Genomic DNA, 20,478 nt, shown 5'->3' on the forward strand with positions numbered 1-20,478 from the left:
CCAGAATGAACTTTACCAGCAGAAAGTGTTCAATGTTCCCCTGAGCAGGGCGAGAAGTGACCACCGGCCACACGAATGTTGGTAAATCTTCATCTGCTCCACCAGGCACTTTGACGGCAAAATCATGAAATCTGGAGGCTCAGTTTTGTGCAACACAAGTCTGGTTGGCAGGTGATTTACGTGGGTTTACCATCATCGTCACTGGCAGACAGAAGAAAGTCGGTTACCTGCCGTTTTTAGAAGGAAAAATCCACCTTCAGGCGCTTTTACGTTGGTGATATTTTGTGTTTGCTTTACTTCAGGAGTTTTACTAAAAAAAAAAATGTAGTGATTTGTAGTTTTGGGTGAACCAAAAGTGAGTTTATCTTGTTTTTCCACAGTGACTGTGTGAAACTCCCAGTGAAGGCTCAGGGAGTGCCCGACGGTAGAGCAGAAACGATCAGTCGATTGATCGTTTTTCAAGCTTTAACAGTGAAAAGCTGCTTAACATTGTCTGGTTCCACCTTTGAAATGTGAGGATTTGTTTTCTATCGTTCTAAATATAAATAGAAAAGGCTAAATTTGCTCACTGAAGGTAACTTAAATGCACATAAAATGCACTATTTGCTTCTTATGCAGCATTGCATTCTGGTCTATTTCCTGCTCCTCAAGGTGTAGAAATAGGTGTCAGTACCTCTTCTGTGATCGATTTCTCCTTTTATTATCGCTAATCAGGAGTACAAATTGATGTTTTTAAGAAGAAAACGCCCCTGTGTGACAGAAACTGCTCCGGAGCTGGAAATACTACAACTGAAGGAAGTTAAACTGTCCCTGAATGCAACATGAAATCACTACCAAGAGTGTTTTTGGGTGGATTTTTCCTTCAGCTACAGCCAAGAATCACAGGCTGCATTGATGGATTATGTCATTTGGTTGTTGTGATTATGTTCTCGTGCTCATTTGTACAGTGATTTTTCCATGACTGTAGTCGTTTTTGCCACAACGATAGCTTTAGGTAGAGTAACCGACCTCAGAGGCAGAGTCTAGAGCGTCATGAGGAACACTAACTCGGTTTTCAAGAGCGGTGGAAGCATTTCTCACATTTAGGGGCCTTGTGTTTTTTTGTTTTTCTTTATTTTGTTTTGCTTGTTGATGTAAATTATTTATGTACAGTACTCCATATTTATTTTAAGCTTTACAAATATGCTAGATGGCAATAATACTACCAAGAGTTGAGAACTCAAGCCTTATATGTGTATATGTATGTTTTTTTGTTTGTTTTTTTAACAGTGGATAGATCATGTATTCAGAGTCCATTACAAAGGTCGTGTTCTCTTTTATTTAAGAAGTGAGCATTACAGATAACCTTTCTTTTCACAGTGAGGCTCGTTTTCGTTACGGATTGTGTCATGATTTTCTTTAGAGTTAAAGGAAGAAGAAGTACTAACGTCTGCCTACTAGACCACACTATTTATGAATATGCACATCTGAAGAGGCAGACGGCGTTTGTGGTGAGGATGAATGCAGTTTTTAACACTACTAGCTTTGCTCGGTCCTGAAATCGACAGTGATACACAGTATTGGGAGGTTCAGAGGAAAGGGAGGTGAAACACAGACACTGTCACACTCACGGAGCTGCTGCTCCACATTTAAACCAACCAACGTTAACCTGAAATCACTACAGAATTACCAAGTGCAATATACCAACCGATGGCAAAGATCAGCAGCTTCGACACAAAGCTTCCCTCCTTCCTTTAGTTCACCTTCACCGGCTCCGACTGTAATTATTTGCCTGTTTTCAACACGTCGACGTCTTTTTTGTTTTCTCTGTAACAACATTCACCTTTTTCAGCTCTGCTAACCGAAGAGCCACGAAGTAGTAATTTATTTGTAGCTTTACCTTTTACATGCACTCATGTAACTCACTGTTGCTCCCCAAACCTCATTTTGACTTGAATTTGTTCTGAGGTTATCAAAACATCTGACACACACACACTAAACCTCTGAAAATAAAACGCCATTACTTGAACCCCTCCAGGCAAAACGTCTCTGATGTTACCCTTCAAACTGAGTAGTACACTACTTTCTAAAGATGTTAGCTTCTCAGACACTAAACATAAACACAAGACGAAGATCAACTTCAAGTCAAATGTTCTTAGTTTCATAATTTAGACTTTAAATCCCAAATGAGGAGCCTCAAAGTCGGACTATGAATCACAGCCAAGTAAACAATTCCAATAGGTTTTATTTAGTTTGTCCCACAAACTGAAGTCGCACTGTATTTTCTAGCGAGGTCTCACTTATTTCAAAACATTTCTCACCTGTTTTTCACTGGAAAACTGCAGGACATTTTGAAAAATCACAGCATTTGTAGCAATTTGAGTAAATATCAGTATTTAAAGATGGATATCAGACCGTTTTTGTCAGCTTCTAAACACACGTGGATGAAACATTTCAAGTGTATGTCAGCACAGGTTGTTCAGATGTGTGCTTAAAAACCTGGACTTGTTAGAAAAACAAGACATATTTTCAAAATGTCCCTCTTTTTTTTCAGTGCGCACATTTTAAAGAACCTCTGAGTTGAGTGTTTACTGTAATCTGTGGCAAAGAAAAACTCCAGAATGTGACGTTGGGTGTCGAACACATGAGCTCTTTCGGTAAAGTTCATTCTGCCGCCCCCCCCTCCTCCCTGTTTTTTGTGCAATGACATGCAGGAACCCGGTCTCATGTTGGGAACCCATGTGTTATGGATCTGTTTTATCAGTTTCATGTTATTTGTGGTCAAGAGTTCAAAGCATTTTTTGTGTTTGAGATGGTCTGTGCGGTCTATTTTTTTTTTTTTTCCCTCCTCCCGCCTGTGATTGTGTGTGTTGAGGTGTGAGTGTGATTCTTATTTTTTCTGCTCTTTGAGTCTCATTTCCCTCTTCCACCCTTTCGTTGTCAGTATTTTATTTTTCAACTTGTAATTCAGTATATATTTTCTCACTAATATATACTTTACAAAAAATAGACTTGCGTGAAGTATGATGTGCACTTGATTGCTCTTGTTTATTTTTCTTTTTGCATTAATGTGGGCTAGGGATAGTTTGTCAGAGTCCATTATTTTGAGATTGTTTGGACTTTTTTTTAATGGTTTGATGTAAGCAGCATTTTTTTGTAAATATTGTGAAACATTACAGGTCATGCAGTGATGTAACATTTTGAACAATGTTGCACAGATGTTTAAGATATTAAAAACATGGTCACTCTTACTTGAATAATCTGGTGTTTAACGTGCATTTGTGCCACCTGGTTGTTTCCTGATTATTTTTATTTTGTTCATCTAAAAAGTTGAGTTAAAATTGTGTTTAAAAGCTGTTTGTTGTTGCACAGCGACCTCTAGTGGACCAATAGGAAAGCACACTTTTAATGTGTGTCTAATGAAGTGTAATGAAACATGCTCCACCTGGAGTGTGGAGAATATAAAGACATGATAATGTGACATAAAAACACACAGATAGTTATGATTTAATGAACAAATATCTGGTTTAACCAAAATATCTGAAATACAGAATATTAATTCTATTAAAAATTGTGTTTTGTTAACCAAAAGTTCACTCCTAAATCTTTAAACCAAACTAATTAAATCTTTTTTACTCTATTACTAGTTACAACCTGCCCTGTAGCTTGTTGCCTCTCGTTTATACCACATGGACTTCATCAGGACAAAGTGTGCACACCTGTTTGCGTTTGCTGTTCTTTTACTGAAGTGTCTTTTTGTGATAGTTTGACAAATTACAATTAAGTAAAATATCAAAGAAAGTCACATTACCAATTAGCACTGCATTAATGATCGGCTCTTTGATTTTAAAATCTTGTTCAGTTTGATTTGTTAATGTCCAGCTATAAAAGATAAGATCAACTTACAGAAAGGAATTAAAAATCTAAGTATACAAAGTGTGTAAAGTAAAAGGAAACAATATCACCCACATAGTCAATTAATTCAGCCTTTGTCAACACTTCTACATGTAATGCTGTCTTTGGCACTTAAATATATATAAAGAATGTTAAAACTAAACTGGAGTTCTGGGGGAAACAAAGTGCGGTGTGTTGACTACACTGAACATTTCATGCAAACCAAATGATTGGCACAAACATCTTACTTCCTGTGGTCACTAACTGATGCAGAGGTCTTCAGGCTGAGTCTTATTAATCATGACAAGTTTGGAACAGATTGGATAATGTACACTGAAGATACAGCATCGCCACGGTGACAGCGTTTGGCAAAACCTCAAGAGCTTCATAAGTGAGTATCATCCATGTCCTGGGAATGTTTGGCCTGGCTGTACCTAACCTGCTGGGATGGACACTCAGAAGAGAACGTATCACCTCCTGTGGTGCAATGAGTGAAGTTAAATGTTGTTCAGCTGTGTCATTTCTTTTCAAACTGCCAGATTTGTCCACAGAGCCGTGGCTCAGGGCAGACGGGCTCTGGCTCATGAAAACTGGCCAGATGAGGCTCCCTGGACAGAAAAGAGCACGACGGGCAGGTACACACACTTCACACTGTTTTTATTTATCCCACATGATCAGTGCTAACACACATCACTGAATGACTCGTGAAAAGTAAAGATATATAAAGAAATAATATATGAAAAGACAAACCAGTGAAAAAGAGAAAAGGAGTGGAGGAACAGTGATAAATGTTCCTCCTACAGGACACAAGAGGGCGCTGTTCCTCACAAATGCTGAACACCTGAACCCAAACTTCTACCTGGAATGAACTCCCTGAAGATGATTGATTACATTTTGTGAATGATTAATGTAGTTTCTAGATCTATAGAGTTATTGCTAAACTTTCCTGCTTGTGTCACTACAGCGTGACGTTTGTCGGGTCGAGGAAATGACGTCAGGACGCTCACTCACCGCAGCAGATGACGTCAGAGCCTGAGCGGATTGTTGGTGCGTTTTTTGCGGCTCGATTTTCTGCTTAAAAAAAGATGTTTGGAGGAGGAGAAAACTGGAAAACTACCGGAGGAAAACACCATGAAGACGCAGAGTTGTCTTTGGTTAATGAGGTCAGTCTGAGGCTGAGTGGCCGAACGCAAACACACACATGGTGGTCAGAAGCTAGCTAATTAGCTAACGCTAGCTAATTAGCTTTCGCCCACTTTAAGGCTCCAACAAGCTGCTTTTGTTTAAGTATTTTCTACCTGCTTCCAAAGTGGCCTTGTTTAGAGTTAAATTTACCTTGTTGGGATTAGACACCATTACTGGGGCTTGAAAAATTAGCAATTTCACATTACACTGAATCCAGGACCAGTAAAACAGGATTCTGCTCCAAAATAAAATGGGGCCAGCTGTGGGTCATCCCTCACTCAGGAGGTCATGTAAAGGTGCTATACAAATACTGACCATAGGTGGATCCACAGCTTTACCTTTTCAGCAGTGAAGTTCAGCAAATGTAAAATCACTCACAATATAAAAGACATAGGAAACAAGATTTAGACAAAACCACTTTTTATGTAAGATTTAAGACAGTGAAGGTGCTGCTTTGCTCACTGGACATCCAGCAGGAACATGGAGGCAGATCCTGTCAGACAGAGGAAGACAAGTTTTAAAAAAACAAAACAACTTTCACTACTTTTTTTATTTAGAAATCAGTGCTGAACTGAGGCTCTCATACAAACACTTCTGTTTGGATCCACGGCTGATTCAGGTTTTCCTGCTGCTCCTGGGAAAACACAAACACAGCACAGCTTTAATTAAAGAGTGACCAGACAGAAGGTTAAACTTGTCATCTGTTCATGGATCATTTGTTCTCTTCATTTTAAATAACGTTTGACGTGATGACATCCTGTGTTGATATTTACTGATTCCTGGATACTTTAGATTCTACCTTTACAAACAAGCACCAAGAGATAAATTATCTACTGCAAGAGTTTACAAGTCTTCAATGTTTATTTAGAAATCAGAGTTGGATGAAAATGATTAGTTTGCTCTGAGGAGAAAATAAAAGCTCACATTTCATGTCTAAACACATTCATCTGATGTTGGAGGTAAAGTTGAGTGTTCTTACCAAAAGCTGTTCCTGTCACAGGTTCTTCAGTCCAGACAGGAAACACCACCTGCAACAGAAGAGATTTTCACAATAAAACTACAGCTCTTTACGCAAGTAAAAAGGAAATGTGTGACAAGTTTGTGATTTCTCACTTCAGATAAGATAAGATATTCCTTTATTTATCCCACAATGGGAAATTTCAAGTCAGCAGCAGTTCACACATACAAAGAAAGGGAATAAAAAAATATATAAAGCTGCTGGTTAAACTTTCTGTGGGTCACCACCTGATCTCAGCCACAATAAAAACACTGATTTATTAATACTTCACTGAGCTTTAGGTCTTTAAGCCAATTTAAATGAGTGAAGTTTCATTTGCGCAAAACTCCACTTTGCTTTAAATGCAACACACTCCCACAGTGATGCATTCATGGCACCAAGTGATGACTTACCTCAAAGGGCGCAGCAAACTCACTGCAGATACTTACATTCAATTAAACAGGACTTAAACATTACACCAAGTCTGAGCTTTAACGCTCCTGCTGCTGCAGAGTGTCTGTGTCCTCAACTTTCTCCCTCTGAGGCAGCAACTAGTTAACAGCAAACAGCTGCAAAGATTGATGAGGAACTTCTGTTGGTTCTAGTGCAAACAGAGAACATTAGAACCATCAGCGTTTATTACAACAGTAATCTGGTACTTTTGTTCCTAAACAGGTTCACCAGCCACAATGAAACCACCAATAGATCCAAAAATCACAGAGTAAGACTGCTGTGCTGTTATTAGCATATACATATATATAAAAACATGTTTGTGTGGCCATTGAGCCTCAGACTGACCTCATTAACCAAAGCCAACTCACAACTCACCCTCCAAAGACCTCATGAAGCAGAAAGAGGAGCCCAAACGAAGCTTCCCACTCTTTATAGAGTTGGATCGTACCATTATGTGGAAGCAGGAGGGGAGACGCTCCGAAGACAGCTAGTGAGGTGGTACAGTCCAGGTACAGAGGGTCTGGAAAGAGTGAACATTTGACTTTAAGTTCAAGAAATGAACGAAAACTGTAAAAGAAGCAGCATCTGGCCTTTATTGATTTATTTGATTTGTTTGCTGTGGTTCTGTGTTCAGTTGATCATTTAAACGTTTGATTCAAATATTAAACAATAGTAACTGTGTATTTTTTTTAACGAAATTGTTCTCATTGTTCCAGGAATCATTCCAGCCGCGTCATAAACACTGATTTATTGTATGTTGATGGATATAAGAATAAATGCACAATGTAAACATACAAGAATGATGACAACTGAGCTATTTGGTCGTATTATTTGACCTCTGCTCTCCACCTGGACTGTACCACTACTAGCTGTCTTCAGAGGGTCTCCATTAGTACTTCCACATAATGGTACGATCCAACTCTGTCCTCGCTTGTGATTGGCCGCACGGTGTGTCCATCTCTATAAAGGCTGAAGGTTCACAGCTCCAGGTGCCAGACGGCTTTTCTCCTTCAGGTACGAAGAACCGGACGGTTTGCTTCTGCTTCATGAAGTCTTTGGAGGGAGAGAAGAGGAAAACACCAAGGAGACGAGGAGTTGTCTTTGGTTAATGAGGTCAGTCTGAGGATCAATGGCTGAACAAAGGCAAACAAATCTGTGTTCAGTAGCAAGCTAATTAGCTAATGCTAGCTAACATGCTAATGTGGACAGCTGATACATTTCACTGCTGTCTGAGGAGGTTTTATGCTAATATAGATCTGTATATGTTAATAACGGCACAGCAGTCTTACTCTGTGATTTTTGGATCTATTGGTGGTTTCATTGTGGCTGGTGAACCTGTTTAGGAACAAAAGTACCAGATTACTGTTGTAATAAACACTGATGGTTCTAATGTTCTCTGTTTGCACTAGAACCAACAGAAGTTCTTCATCAGCTGTTGCTTAAGAGGGAGAAAGGTGAGGACACAGACACACTGCAGCTGCAGGAGTCTTAAAGTTAAAGTCCTGTTTCATTAGTGAGTTTGCTGCTAATGACTGGACTACAGGATCAATAATCACTGATCACTTCCACCATGTGGCTAATCAGTGGCTACCATGCTGGCTAGTGTTAGCATGTAGCATTGGTCCCTGCGGTGTCACCTGGAGCTCAGGTGTGTCTGCTCCACTGCACCCTTTGAGGTAAAAATCATCACTTGGTGCAAATGAAACTTCAGACTCTCTTAAATTGGTTTAAAGACCAAAAGATAAGTATTAATTAATCAGTGGTTTATTGTGTCTGAGATCAGGTGGTGAACCAGCAGCTTTATCACATTTAGTCTGTTTGCAGGTGAACTTAACCTATAATGTCATTTCCTTTTTACTTGAGTAAAGAGCTGTAGTTTTATTGTGAAAATCTCTTCCGTTGCAGGTGGTGGTTCCTGTCTGGACTGAAGAACCTGTGACAGGAACAGCTTTTGTAAGAACACTCAACTTTACCTCCAACATCAGATGAATGTGTGTAGACATGAAATGTCTAAATCTTTTATTTTCTCCTCAGAGCAAACTAATCATTTTCATCAAACTCTGATTTCTAAATAAACATTGAAGATTTGTAAACTCTTGCAGTAGATAATTGTCTCTCTTGGTGCTTGTTTGTAAAGGTAGAATCTAAAGTAAAAGTATCAGGAATCAGTAAATATCAACACAGGATGTTGTCACATCAAACTTTATTTAAAATGAAGAGAACAAATGATCCATGAACAGATGACAAGTTTAACCTTCTGTCTGGTCACTCTTTGATTAAAGCTGTGTTTGTTTTCCCAGGAGCAGCAGGAGAACCTGAAGCAGCCGTGGATCCAAACAGAACTGTTTGTATGAGAGCCTCAGTTTAGCACGGATTTCTAAATAAAGACATAAAAAGTAATGCAAGTTGTCTTGGTTTTTTTTTACTCTTCTTCTGCTGCTCTTTATGCAAAGAGTTGATTGTCAAACTGATTTGAGGTAAAAGTAGACCAGCAGCTCCTCTGACATGTTTGTATTGGTCTTCATCATTGTCTTCCTCTGTCTGACAGGATCTGCCTCCATGTTCCTGCTGGATGTCCAGTGAGCGAAGCAGCACCTTCACTGTCTCAAATCTTAAATAAAAAGTGGTTTTGTCTAAATCTTGTTTCCTATGTCTTTTATATTTTGAGTGATTTGCATTTGCTGAACTACACTGCTGAAAAGGTAAAGCTGAGGATCCACCTGTGGTCAGTATTTGTATAGCACCTTTACATGACCTCCTCATTCACACACTGACCTCCTGAGTGAGAGATGACCCACAGCTGGCCCCATTTTATTTTGGAGCAGATTCCTGTTATACTGGTCCTGGATTCAGTGTAATGTGAAATTCTCATTTTTCAAACCCCAGCAATGGTGTCTGATCCCAACAAGGTTGAGTTCAAATGAATGAAAGCACCTTGTAGCAGCCTGAAAGTGAGCTAAAACACAAAATAAACTTTTCCTGCAAAAGTAAAAAGCACATAATTAACTAAATGGCTGCCCAAAATTTTTCTAGAATGCTTTTGTGGGTTTTCAATAAAATGAGCTGCATAAGCCATTTGGAAATGCTGGGAGAAAAAGCCACCTTCCTTTCCACCCCAGGTAGCAGCCACACACTGGGATCGAACCTGGCACCTCAGATCTTCAGTACCTCTCATGGCTGCGACATATCCCACTACACCACGAGCACTGTCACACTAGAAGAAGATCTCGGGTCGCATTTATTATCTTCATCTGGGGAAACCATCTGAAAAAAAAAAAATCAAAGATAAAAGATAATCAGGTCATAGAATCACAAACTAGCTCCAACAATCATTTACAATTATAATTTTCAGTACGATTATGCTGATGAATAAGAAGTAATGAGGATGTGGACGAACCTGAAGAATCTTCCTCGGCTCCTCAGCAGTGAACACCAGCCCACCTGAAGCATGAATCAATAAGTGATCAGAAATGTATGAAATAAAAAATAATTTGCACTGATGACTTTTCTCTCATTTCATTCCCTTTACATTGTTCATACATTTAGAAACTTGCTGAATGATCTATTTCTGATCCTAAAGGTGATCATCATCAGAAATCTGCCTACAATAACAGCCAGACTGGACAGTTGTATCCGACAGGAACAGATGCTCTGACACTAGCTGCAGCCTGTGAAATGTTTCTTGAATAAAGACAAATACTCACTAAACATGTTGTCCCAGGAGTGATGGAGGGGATTACTGGAGAGGAGTGGATGTGGATAAACTCTGGAATATTTGGACACACTCAGACCTCCAATCTGCACCGATGACCTAAATAATGACATCAGTTTGAGACCAAACAGGTTCACCAGCCACAATGAAACCACCAATATACCCAAAAATCCAGCCAAAACTAGAAACACTGCTGCTGTGTAACAGCAAGCAGCTTGGTTATTTAAATAAACATCATCCACCGAGTTACAAACTAGAAATAATAGTGAGTTTAGTGTTTAATATAAAATATAAAACATGTTCCTTCTCATAATGAGCTACATTTAGTCATCATTCTGGTGAACTTGGCCGCTGGCTGATTTGTTTATCCGCCTCAAAAAGCAGTCAAATGTTCACGTGTTAGCATGGTTAGCTAGCGTTAGCTCGTTAGCTAGCTGTGTGCTGTGTTTGTTTGTTTGTGTTTGTGTTCGGCCATTCAGCCTCAGACTGACCTCATTAACCAAAGACAACTCTGCGTCTTCATGGTGTTTTCCTCCGGTAGTTTTCCAGTTTTCTTCTCCTCCTCCAAACATCTTTTTTAAGCAGAAAAACGAGCCGCAAAAAAATGCTCCAACAATCCGCTCAGGCTCCGACGTCATCTGCTGCTGCGGAAGTGTCCTGACGTCATTTCCTGTGTTGCTAACTTGTTGACTTTCACTAAATCTGTAGACTTTTCCGGTGTTTTGGAGACTCTGCAGAGTGATACCTGCTTTCACATCAGTCACTGTCCTCACCTGGCAGCAGGTGTTGCCGTTAGCCCCGCCCCCTCCCTAAGCTCTCACAGGAGCTGCGCAGCCGCAGAGAGGACAGAGCCACTCCGCGTGCACGCTGCTCATGAATCGCGCACGCGCAGAGCCGCCACATTTGAGCCACAGAGCCTCAGTCACTTCCTCACCTGGTCCACTGTGTGTGTGCCTCTCTGGGACAGAAGCTAATCTAGCTAGCTGGCTCATCATGTCTCAGTCTACAGTGTTCGATCAAAAACAGAGAAAGGAGTGGGAATCTGGCTGAAGCCGTTTATTGGAGACGATACACGAGCACGCTGCCTGGATTGTAAGGATGATTTCTACGCCAAACTTTGATGTAAAAAAAAACATGACAACTCAAAAACATAGTGAAAAGACAAAGTCTTCCAACAGTTCCACCCAAAGCAAGCTGCCCTTAATGAGGAAAACACTGAGTGGAGCCACCGTGACATTAGCTATTGCTGAACACTGTTCCATGCTGTCATGTTGACCCATAGGAGCTGGGCATCAAACCCCCGACCTTCTGACTGAGGGAGGACCCACTCTACCACTGATCCACAGCTGCTTCCTCAGACTCCACTGCCGCTCCTCACTTCAAAATGCTCAGGACAAAGTGCACGCAAATGATTCATGGTGTTCTAGCACCAGACTTTCTAAAAAAGATGGTCCAGATGTGGGTGAGCAGCGTTTCAGCCTCCTCCTCCTCCATGAGTCCACTGATGGAGGTGTTTCTAAGGACCTGGAGGTTGTGATGAGGTACTTTAGTGACACCAAACACACAATCGTCTCAACATTTCTGGGGCTTGTTGAGTTGGAGGGAGGAGATGCCAGATCTATAGCCCGAGCTGTTGTGGCTTTCCTGGAGAAGTGTTGTCTTGAAAAAGACAAAGTCCTGGGGACAGGGACTGACAATGCCTCCGTCATGACGGGGATTAACAATGGGCTCCATAAAGTGCTGAAGGAGGAGTGTGGCCTCAAAGATCTGGTTCTTATTCGCTGTGTGTGTCACTCTCTGCAGCTGGCTGTAAGTCATGCTTCCAATGACACCACCCCCGTAGTGTGGAGCACTTGGTACAGGAGACTTAGAGCTGGTTTTAGTGACTTCAGGTGCAGGGAGGCCTACAAAGACACATATGAGAGCATCAACTGTGGGGAGAGGCAGGGTCACCCTGAAGTGGTCGCCAGGCAATCACAGGGCCACATACAGAGACACACACACACTCACTCTCACACTCACACTACGGACAATTTAGAGTCACCAATGAACCCAGCTTGCATGTCTTTGGGATTGTGGGAGGAAGCCAGAGTACCTGGAGAGAAGCCACGCTGGCATGAAAAACTCCACACAGAAAGATTTCAGGTTCAAACCTAGAACCTTCTTGCTGTGAGGCAACAGTGCTGACCACAGCACCACCATGCTGACCACAGCACCACCATGCTGACCACAGCACCTCCGTTCTGACCACAGCACCACCATGCTGCCCACCACAGCACCACCATGCTCACCGTGGCACCACCGTGCTGACCACCACAGCACCACCATGCTGCCCCCGTTTCCATGTACAGTGATCCTCAAAACATCTTGTGTCTGACTTTTCTGAAGTCAGTGCTGGATGAGGTACAGTTGGCCATCAGGGCTTGTGAGGGAGAGCAGGTAGATCCTCTCCAGCTTCTTGACAGCTTGGTTAGCCTGATACAGTCTGTGAGTAGCAGGGTGCTGAATCCACTGGCAAACACTGATGTACTCAAAGAGCCAACTGATGGATCCATCAGTCCCAAACCGTACCCTGGTTACCTTCTTGATTCAAAGGCAGCTGAGCTCCACTTTGCGCCTGAGGAGAAGAACAATGTGAGAAAGCGGTGTGTAGCCTTCAGCATCTCCCTCACTGATGAGCTGAGGGTGAGACTGACAGACAACACTGAAGCATTGCAGCACATGTCAGTTTTCAATGTAGAGGAAACTCTAAAGCACAATAAGAGCCTGGGAGAAACAGAAAAATTAGCCAAGCTCCTTGGCTACTGTCCTGCAGAGAGAGACAAGATTGTCCAGCAATGGTTTGGGCTTCTGGAGTGAGATCTGGAAGTTCAGGGATGCAGCTGATATCAAGTTTCAGGAACTTGCGATGGCTGCTGCGTCTGTGTTGTCCTTGCCACACTCCAATGCTGAAGTGGAGAGATTATTCAGCCAGATGAGGGTGGTAAGAAGCAAACTTCAGACCCTTAACTCCATCCTGAAGTTGTCTGCTGAGGCTTGCTATGAGCACAAGCTGCCTGATAATGTTTTTCTCATTGAAGTCAGCTCCCTCAGCTGATGAACCTGCCATAGAAAGCCTTGACCAAAGAGAAGATGACCTGCTCTTTCTGTGAGCCAGCACAGTGTGTGTGTGTGGAGGGGAAACAACCAAACACTGAACCTGAATCAGGGCCAGACTGGTTGGCATCACTTTCTCACATTGCCATCGACAGTTTTTTCTACTGTCTGTTTTTGGTCGGTTTATCAGTTATTAATGTTGTCAAGTTAAAACCGTCTTTACAAAAAATTGTTATAATTATAGTTACTTTCCTTCCTGAGGAGTCGGCAGCACTGGTCATTTCCTTTTTCAGTGTTTTTTCTTTTCATATATTATGTCTTTATATATCTTTACTTTTCATGAGTCATTCAGTGATGTGTGTTAGCACTGATCATGTGGGATAAATAAAAACAGTGTGAAGTGTGTGTACCTGCCCGTCGTGCTCTTTTCTGTCCAGGGAGCCTCATCTGGCCAGTTTTCATGAGCCAGAGCCCGTCTGCCCTGAGCCACGGCTCTGTGGAGAAATCTGGCAGTTTGAAAAGAAATGACACAGTTAGATTAAATCCACATGCAAATGACTTCAGACTGTTGATCCATCACTTTGAGCTGTTTCATTATTTCACTATGTCAGACACTTTTAGTTGCCCATTTCAACCTCTTTGCTTGCTAACTAGTGTTCAGTCTTTAAAACCCCTGCCAGGAGTGACTGGTTTAAATTGGTGACTGTGTTCACTAATACAGGTGCATCTCAAAAAATTAGAATATCGTGAAAAAGTTCATTCATTTCTGTAATTCAATTCAAAAAGTGAAACTCATATACTATATAGATTCATTACACACAAAATGAAATATTTCACGCCTTTATTTGTTTAAAGAATATAAAGATGAAGAAAGAAACTCATCTGACCATGATTAAATCCTCCCCAACTGGACAGAAACAGTCATCCTACAGCAAATGAAGTCAGGACGCTCGTGACAGGAAGTCCGGCTCTTTACAAAGATTCAGCTCTGACGGCTCCTAAAACTCAAGTGTTCACTCTTCCCCAACGCGCCTGCGTTTAAGTCCTGCGGCTCTGTACCTGGACTGTACCACTACTAGCTGTCTTCAGAGGGTCTCCATTAGTACTTCCACATAATGGTATGATCCAACTCTGTCCTCGCTTGTGATTGGCCGCACGGTGTGTCCATCTCTATAAAGGCTGAAGGTTCACAGCTCCAGGTGCCAGACGGCTTTTCTCCTTCAGGTACGAAGAACCGGACGGTTTGCTTCTGCTTCATGAAGTCTTTGGAGGGAGAGAAGAGGAAAACACCAAGGAGACGAGGAGTTGTCTTTGGTTAATGAGGTCAGTCTGAGGATCAATGGCTGAACAAAGGCAAACAAATCTGTGTTCAGTAGCAAGCTAATTAGCTAATGCTAGCTAATTAGCTAATGCTAGCTAACATGCTAATGTGGACGGCTGATACATTTCACTGCTGTCTGAGGAGGATTTATGCTAATATAGATCTGTATATGCTAATAACAGCACAGCAGTCTTCCTCTGTGATTTTTGGATCTATTGGTGGTTTCATTGTGGCTGGTGAACCTGTTTAGGAACAAAAGTACCAGATTACTGTTGTAATAAACACTGATGGTTCTAATGTTCTCTGTTTGCACTAGAACCAACAGAAGTTCCTCATCAGGCCTCGTTGATCTTTGCAGCTGTTTGCTGTTAATCAGCTGCTGCAGCAGGAGAGTTAAAGCTCAGACTTAGTGTAATGTTAGTTAAAGTTCTGTTTCTTTAGTGTCTGCAGTGAGTTTGCTGCTAATGACTGGACTACAGGATCAATAATCCCTGATCACTTCCACCATGTGGCTAATCAGTGGCTACCATGCTGGCTAGTGTTAGCGTGTAGCATTAGCATGTGGTTGTTTAACAGGATGTTCTTCAGGAGCCGAACCACAAAGTTTAACCAGCAGCTTTGAAGTGAGGAATCACAAACTTTATCACATTTAGTCTGTTTGCAGGTGAACTTAACCTATAATGTCATTTCCTTTTTACTTGAGTGAAGAGCTGTAGTTTTATTGTGAAAATCTCTTCTGTTGCAGGTGGTGTTTCCTGTCTGGACTGAAGAACCTGTGACAGGAACAGCTTTTGGTAAGAACGCTCAACTTTACCTCCAACATCAGATGAATGTGTTTAGACCTGAAATGTGAGCTTTTATTTTCTCCTCACATGTTGTCTCTCTTGGTGCTTGTTTGTAAAGGTAGAATTTAAAGTATCAGTAAATAACAACACAGGATGTCATCATGTTAAACTTTATTTAAAATGAAGAACAATTTTGTTTTTTAAAACTTGTCTTCCTCTGTCTGACAGGATCTGCCTCCATGTTCCTGCTGGATGTCCAGTGAGCAAAGCAGCATCTTCACTGTGTCTTAAATAAAAATAGAAAAAAAAACTGGTTTTGTTGAAATCTTGTCTTTTATATTTTGAGTGATTTTTAACTAGTCTAACTCTTGTTTCCTCCTTGTTTTTCTCTCTCTCTCTCTCTCTCTCTCTCTCTCTCTCTCTCTCTCTCTCTCTCTCTCTCTCTCTCTCTCTCTCTCTCTCTCTCTCTCTCTCTCTCTCTCTCTCTCTCTCTCTCTCTCTCTCTCATATTTATATATATATACACAAGCTGCAGTAGATAAACCAACTTTATTTTGGTGGACCAAAAAAAATAAAGCACAATACTATTAAAGTGAAATATTTTTATCAGGTCATAAGCTCAAACAATAATGAGCCTTTGGACAAACCTGAAGAATCTTCCTCAGCAGTGAACACAAGCCCTGTCACACTAGAAGATGATCTCAGGTTGCATTTTGGAAAATCATCTAAAAAAAAAAAAGCCCAACAGTTTGAAGGTGAAAGATGTTATTCAGGTTGTGGAATCACTTTTTTTGAAAGGTGCTATATAAATGTAAGCTATTATTAACAATAATTTGCAATATATCAAATAGTACAATGATGCCGATGAATAAGAAGTTATGAGGATGTGGACGAACCTGAAGAATCTTCCTCGGCTCCTCAGCAGTGCCCACCTGAAGCATGAAAGGAAAAAGAATGAATCAATAAGTGATCACAAGTTACAGCTGGATCACCTTCATGTTCAACAAGGCTGCACACATTTGATGGATGAAATAAAAAAAGTGGATATTTACACTGATGACTTTTCTCTCATTTCATTCCCTTTACATTTACACTGTTGAGATACATTTTCAGACTTGCTGTTAAACTTCACTAACTCAATATTTAGACATTAATGGTGATTACTGACATTTCAATGAAAATGTACTTAAGGAAACACTGAATGATCTATTTCTGTTCCTAAAGGTGGTAAAAATCCAGCCAAAACTAGAAACACTGCTGCTGTGTAACAGCAAGCAGCTTGGTTATTTCAATAAACATCATCCACAGAGTTACAAACTAGAAATAATAGTGAGTTCAGTGTTTAATGTCTGTTGCTGGGCTTTTCTTTCCTCATGTTTGTCACTGTAGTGAAGCTAATCCACAGGTGCTGCTGATTTCCTCTGATAGTAACAGTGTGAAGTATAAAACATGTTCCTTCTCATAATGAGCTACATTTAGTCATCATTCTGGTGAACTTGGCCGCTGGCTGGTTTCTTTATCCGCCTCAAAAAGCAGCCAAATGTGGCAGCCACGTGTTAGCATGGTTAGCTAGCGTTAGCTCGTTAGCTAGCTGTGTGCTGTGTGCTGTGTGTGTGTGTGTGTGTTGGTGTTCGTGTGTCCACTCAGCCTCAGACTGACCTCTTTAAACAAAGACAACTCGGTGTCTTCGTGGTGTTTTCCTCGAGTCCTTCTCCGCTTTTCCTTTCGTCCTCCAAACATCTTTCTCAAGCACAAAAACGCTCAACGATCCGCTCAGGTTCAACCTCACCTGTTGTGACGTCACTTCCTCAAGCCGAGCACCGTCGCAGCGGCAGTGACGTAAACAGCAGGAACGTTTAGCAGCAGCTCTGTAGATCTGGAAACTACGGGTGTTAATCATTCACAGAAACATCTAATACATTATTTTCAGGGAGTTAAATGGTAAATGATCAATGTTCTGTATTTGTCTCGCGCCTTTCTACTTATTTCAACTACTCAAAGCGCTTTTACATCACATCCTCATTCACCCATTCACACATCATTCATCCAGGAGGGTCTGATGTGGAGGACACTGTTCCTTCATGCTCATTCCCACAAATGTAAAAATGCACCTGCACATTGGGGTTCAGCGTCTTGCCCGAGGACACTTGGACACGTTGACCCATCGGAGCTGGTGATTGAACCCCCGACCTGCTGATGGAGGGACGACCCACTCTACCACTGACCCACAGCCGAGCTCACTCCACAGAGCAGGTACAAGTTTGCCTTCACGTGTTTTGCATCTGTGAGGACACAGCGCCCTCTTGTGTCCTGTAGGAGGAACTATTTATCTCTGTTCCTCCACTCCTTTTCTCTTTTCCACTGGTTTGTCTTTTCATTTATTAGATCTTTATGTCATCTCTTTACTTTCCACTCTGGATTTTACTGCCTACACATTTATTATAGGAGGTATAATGGAGCTCCTTGTGCCACAGGTGCTGTTATTAAACACACGACAACATTTTGTGCTCCGAAATGATAAAAACCGACAAAAATTGGTCATTGTCATACACCAAGTCTATGATGGGACAGTAAGGGGCAAGTAGCGCTGGGAGTGACCGCTGACCCTCCTTTTCTCTCACCTCTAGGCTCAAACTAACTCCGGTGTCACCTCCAGACTTGTGATGAAGCTCTCACAGTGGACCCTCACCTGCAGACTGAGGTTAGTGGCCTTTCTCAGCACACACTTGCAAAGGAGAGCGGCCCCAGAGGGCAGCGAGCACATGAGCCAGAGCCCGTCTGCCCTGAGCCACGGCTCTGAGGACAAATCTGGCAGTTTGAAAAGAAATGACACAGTTAGATTAAATCCACATGCAAATGACTTCAGACTGTCGATCCATCACTTTGAGCTGTTTCATTATTTCACTATGTCAGACACTTTTAGTTGCCCATTTCAACCTCTTTGCTTGCTAACTAGTGTTCAGTCTTTAAAACCCCTGCCAGGAGTGACTTTGTTCACTAATAGATAGATAGAAATACTTTATTGATCCCCGGGGGGAATTCTGGTGTGACAGCAGTAAAGGAGTAAAAGTGAGTAAAAGTGACCACCACCATGAATACAGACAAATAAATAAGCAGATAAAAAGATAAAAATGTGCCTCTCTGCCAGCCAGAGATGGTAACTGTGATAGATAGATAGAAATACTTTATTGATCCCTGAGGGGAAATTAATACAGGTGCATCTCAAAAAATTCAGTGCAAAAAGAGAAACTCATATACTATATAGATTCATTCCACACCAAATGAAATACACTACTCACAAAAAGTTAGGGATATTCGACTTTCAGGTGAAATTTCTGGAAAATGTAAAAAGTGAATGCTACAGTGATATTATATCATGAAAGTAGGGCATTTAAGTAGAAGCATGCACTGGTGATCTCTTCATTTTAAACAATGTATTTGAAGAAAAGCTAACAACAGTGGTAGGTAAACCACAGTAAAACATTTCAATGTCTCAATAAATTGGGACGTGGCCAAAGGACGTCCACTCCTCTCCTTTCTGTGACTCTTCCAGTCTCTGTATCACTGTTCCAACCTCCTGATGACACTCTGTGACCCTCTAAGCTCAGTGAACACCTCCGTCTGAGGACTTCCTGTTTGAAGCCTCCAGTGTTGAGGTGCTGCTGATCAACTGTTAGGTGTCGTCTTGGTCTCATGATGTCAGAATGTGAACAGCACGATGAGGAGGACTGTTTAAATACCAATTCTAACTGAAGCAGGAAATGTATTGGTGGATTCACCATGTAGTGTAGTGGAACAGGAATGAGGATGGAGAATCAAATCCCAAACAGTCCATGAACCAAGAAATGACACGTCTCCATTGCACTTCATCTTATTGACCACTAGATGTCCTACTGGAGCTCTGTGTCATTGAAGCCTCAAGTCATGAACCATTTTTGGAATCAAGTGTCGAAGCTTCAACAAAGCCTTGAAATACACTCCTCACTAAAAGTTAGGGATATTCAGCTTTCAGGTGAAATTTCAGGATGAACCTAAAATGCATTCTAACCTTTCCAGGTGAACTTAATGTGACCTTCTCTAAACCTTTGAATGAACATGTCCAACTGTTCAGTGTCTCAGTACTTTCTGCACCAGCTGCTGTTCTCTAACAAGAAGCTTAACAGCAACATTCACAACAGGTTTGATCCATGAATCCATCAATACATTTCCTGCTTCAGTTAGAATTGGTATTTAAACAGTCCTCCTCATCCTGCTGTTCACATTCTGACATCATGAGACCAAGAGTTTCACTTTTTGAATTGAATTACAGAAATGAATTAACTTTTTCATGATATACTAATTTTTTGAGATGCACCTGTATTAATTTCCCCTCAGGGATCAATAAAGTATTTCTATCTATCTATCACAGTTACCATCTCTGGCTGGCAGAGAGCTTTCAGCTCCCTCTGCTGTTTAACACCAATATGTGCTTCTGTTCTTCAACTTGCACTAAAGTTTTATTTAATCACACTTCAGTTTTAATCTGCACATTTCTATCTTTTATATAATATATTTTATATATATATTTTTATCCATATAGTATAAGAGTATCACTTTTTGAATTGAATTACAGAAATGAATGAACATTTTCATGATATTCAAATATTTTGAGATGCACCTACCTGAACATACGTGTCACCATCTCCATCTCCGTGGTCAGCAGCTCAGGGGAAACTCCTCCGACTCTCTTCACCTCTCGCTGTATTTGATTTTGACCCCGGCGGTCGGAGCCACTCGTCCCTGCAGAGCTGGGTGCTGCAGGAGAAGCAGGGGGGAGCAGATCTGTGGTGTTGGAGTTTACTGGCACAGAAGGGGCCAGCAGACGAGGACTCAGATCACTGGCAGACGGTTTAGCAGATTTAAATGGATGAACCGTGTTGTTGTCGTCCCACGAGGAGTTCCATTTCTAAAAGAGAGTCATTAATCAGTGATTTCTTTCACAAATGTGAGCATAGCTAACTTTTTGAATAGTTGAATAGTGGGTGTTCAGCAGGCCAGCTGGCAAATGTGATCTCAT

At 41.3% G+C, this 20,478-nt stretch overlaps 2 long non-coding RNA genes across 2 annotated transcripts; one reads left to right on the forward strand and one right to left on the reverse strand.

The window, feature by feature from the left end:
* The first annotated feature begins 14,446 nt into the window (after positions 1–14,446).
* LOC139223907 (uncharacterized) lies at positions 14,447–15,696 on the forward strand. Its single transcript, XR_011586058.1, has 3 exons — positions 14,447–14,639; positions 15,383–15,431; positions 15,651–15,696. It is a non-coding gene; the product is annotated as an uncharacterized lncRNA (long non-coding RNA).
* LOC139223906 (uncharacterized) lies at positions 15,637–17,211 on the reverse strand. The gene is made up of 4 exons (XR_011586057.1): positions 17,082–17,211; positions 16,319–16,354; positions 16,070–16,147; positions 15,637–15,708 (listed from the first exon to the last, which is right to left on the reverse strand). It is a non-coding gene; the product is annotated as an uncharacterized lncRNA (long non-coding RNA).
* Positions 17,212–20,478: the final 3,267 nt, after the last annotated feature.

This window comes from Pempheris klunzingeri, chromosome 24, assembly GCF_042242105.1.
Source record: "Pempheris klunzingeri isolate RE-2024b chromosome 24, fPemKlu1.hap1, whole genome shotgun sequence".
Taxonomy (NCBI): Eukaryota; Metazoa; Chordata; class Actinopteri; order Acropomatiformes; family Pempheridae; genus Pempheris; species Pempheris klunzingeri.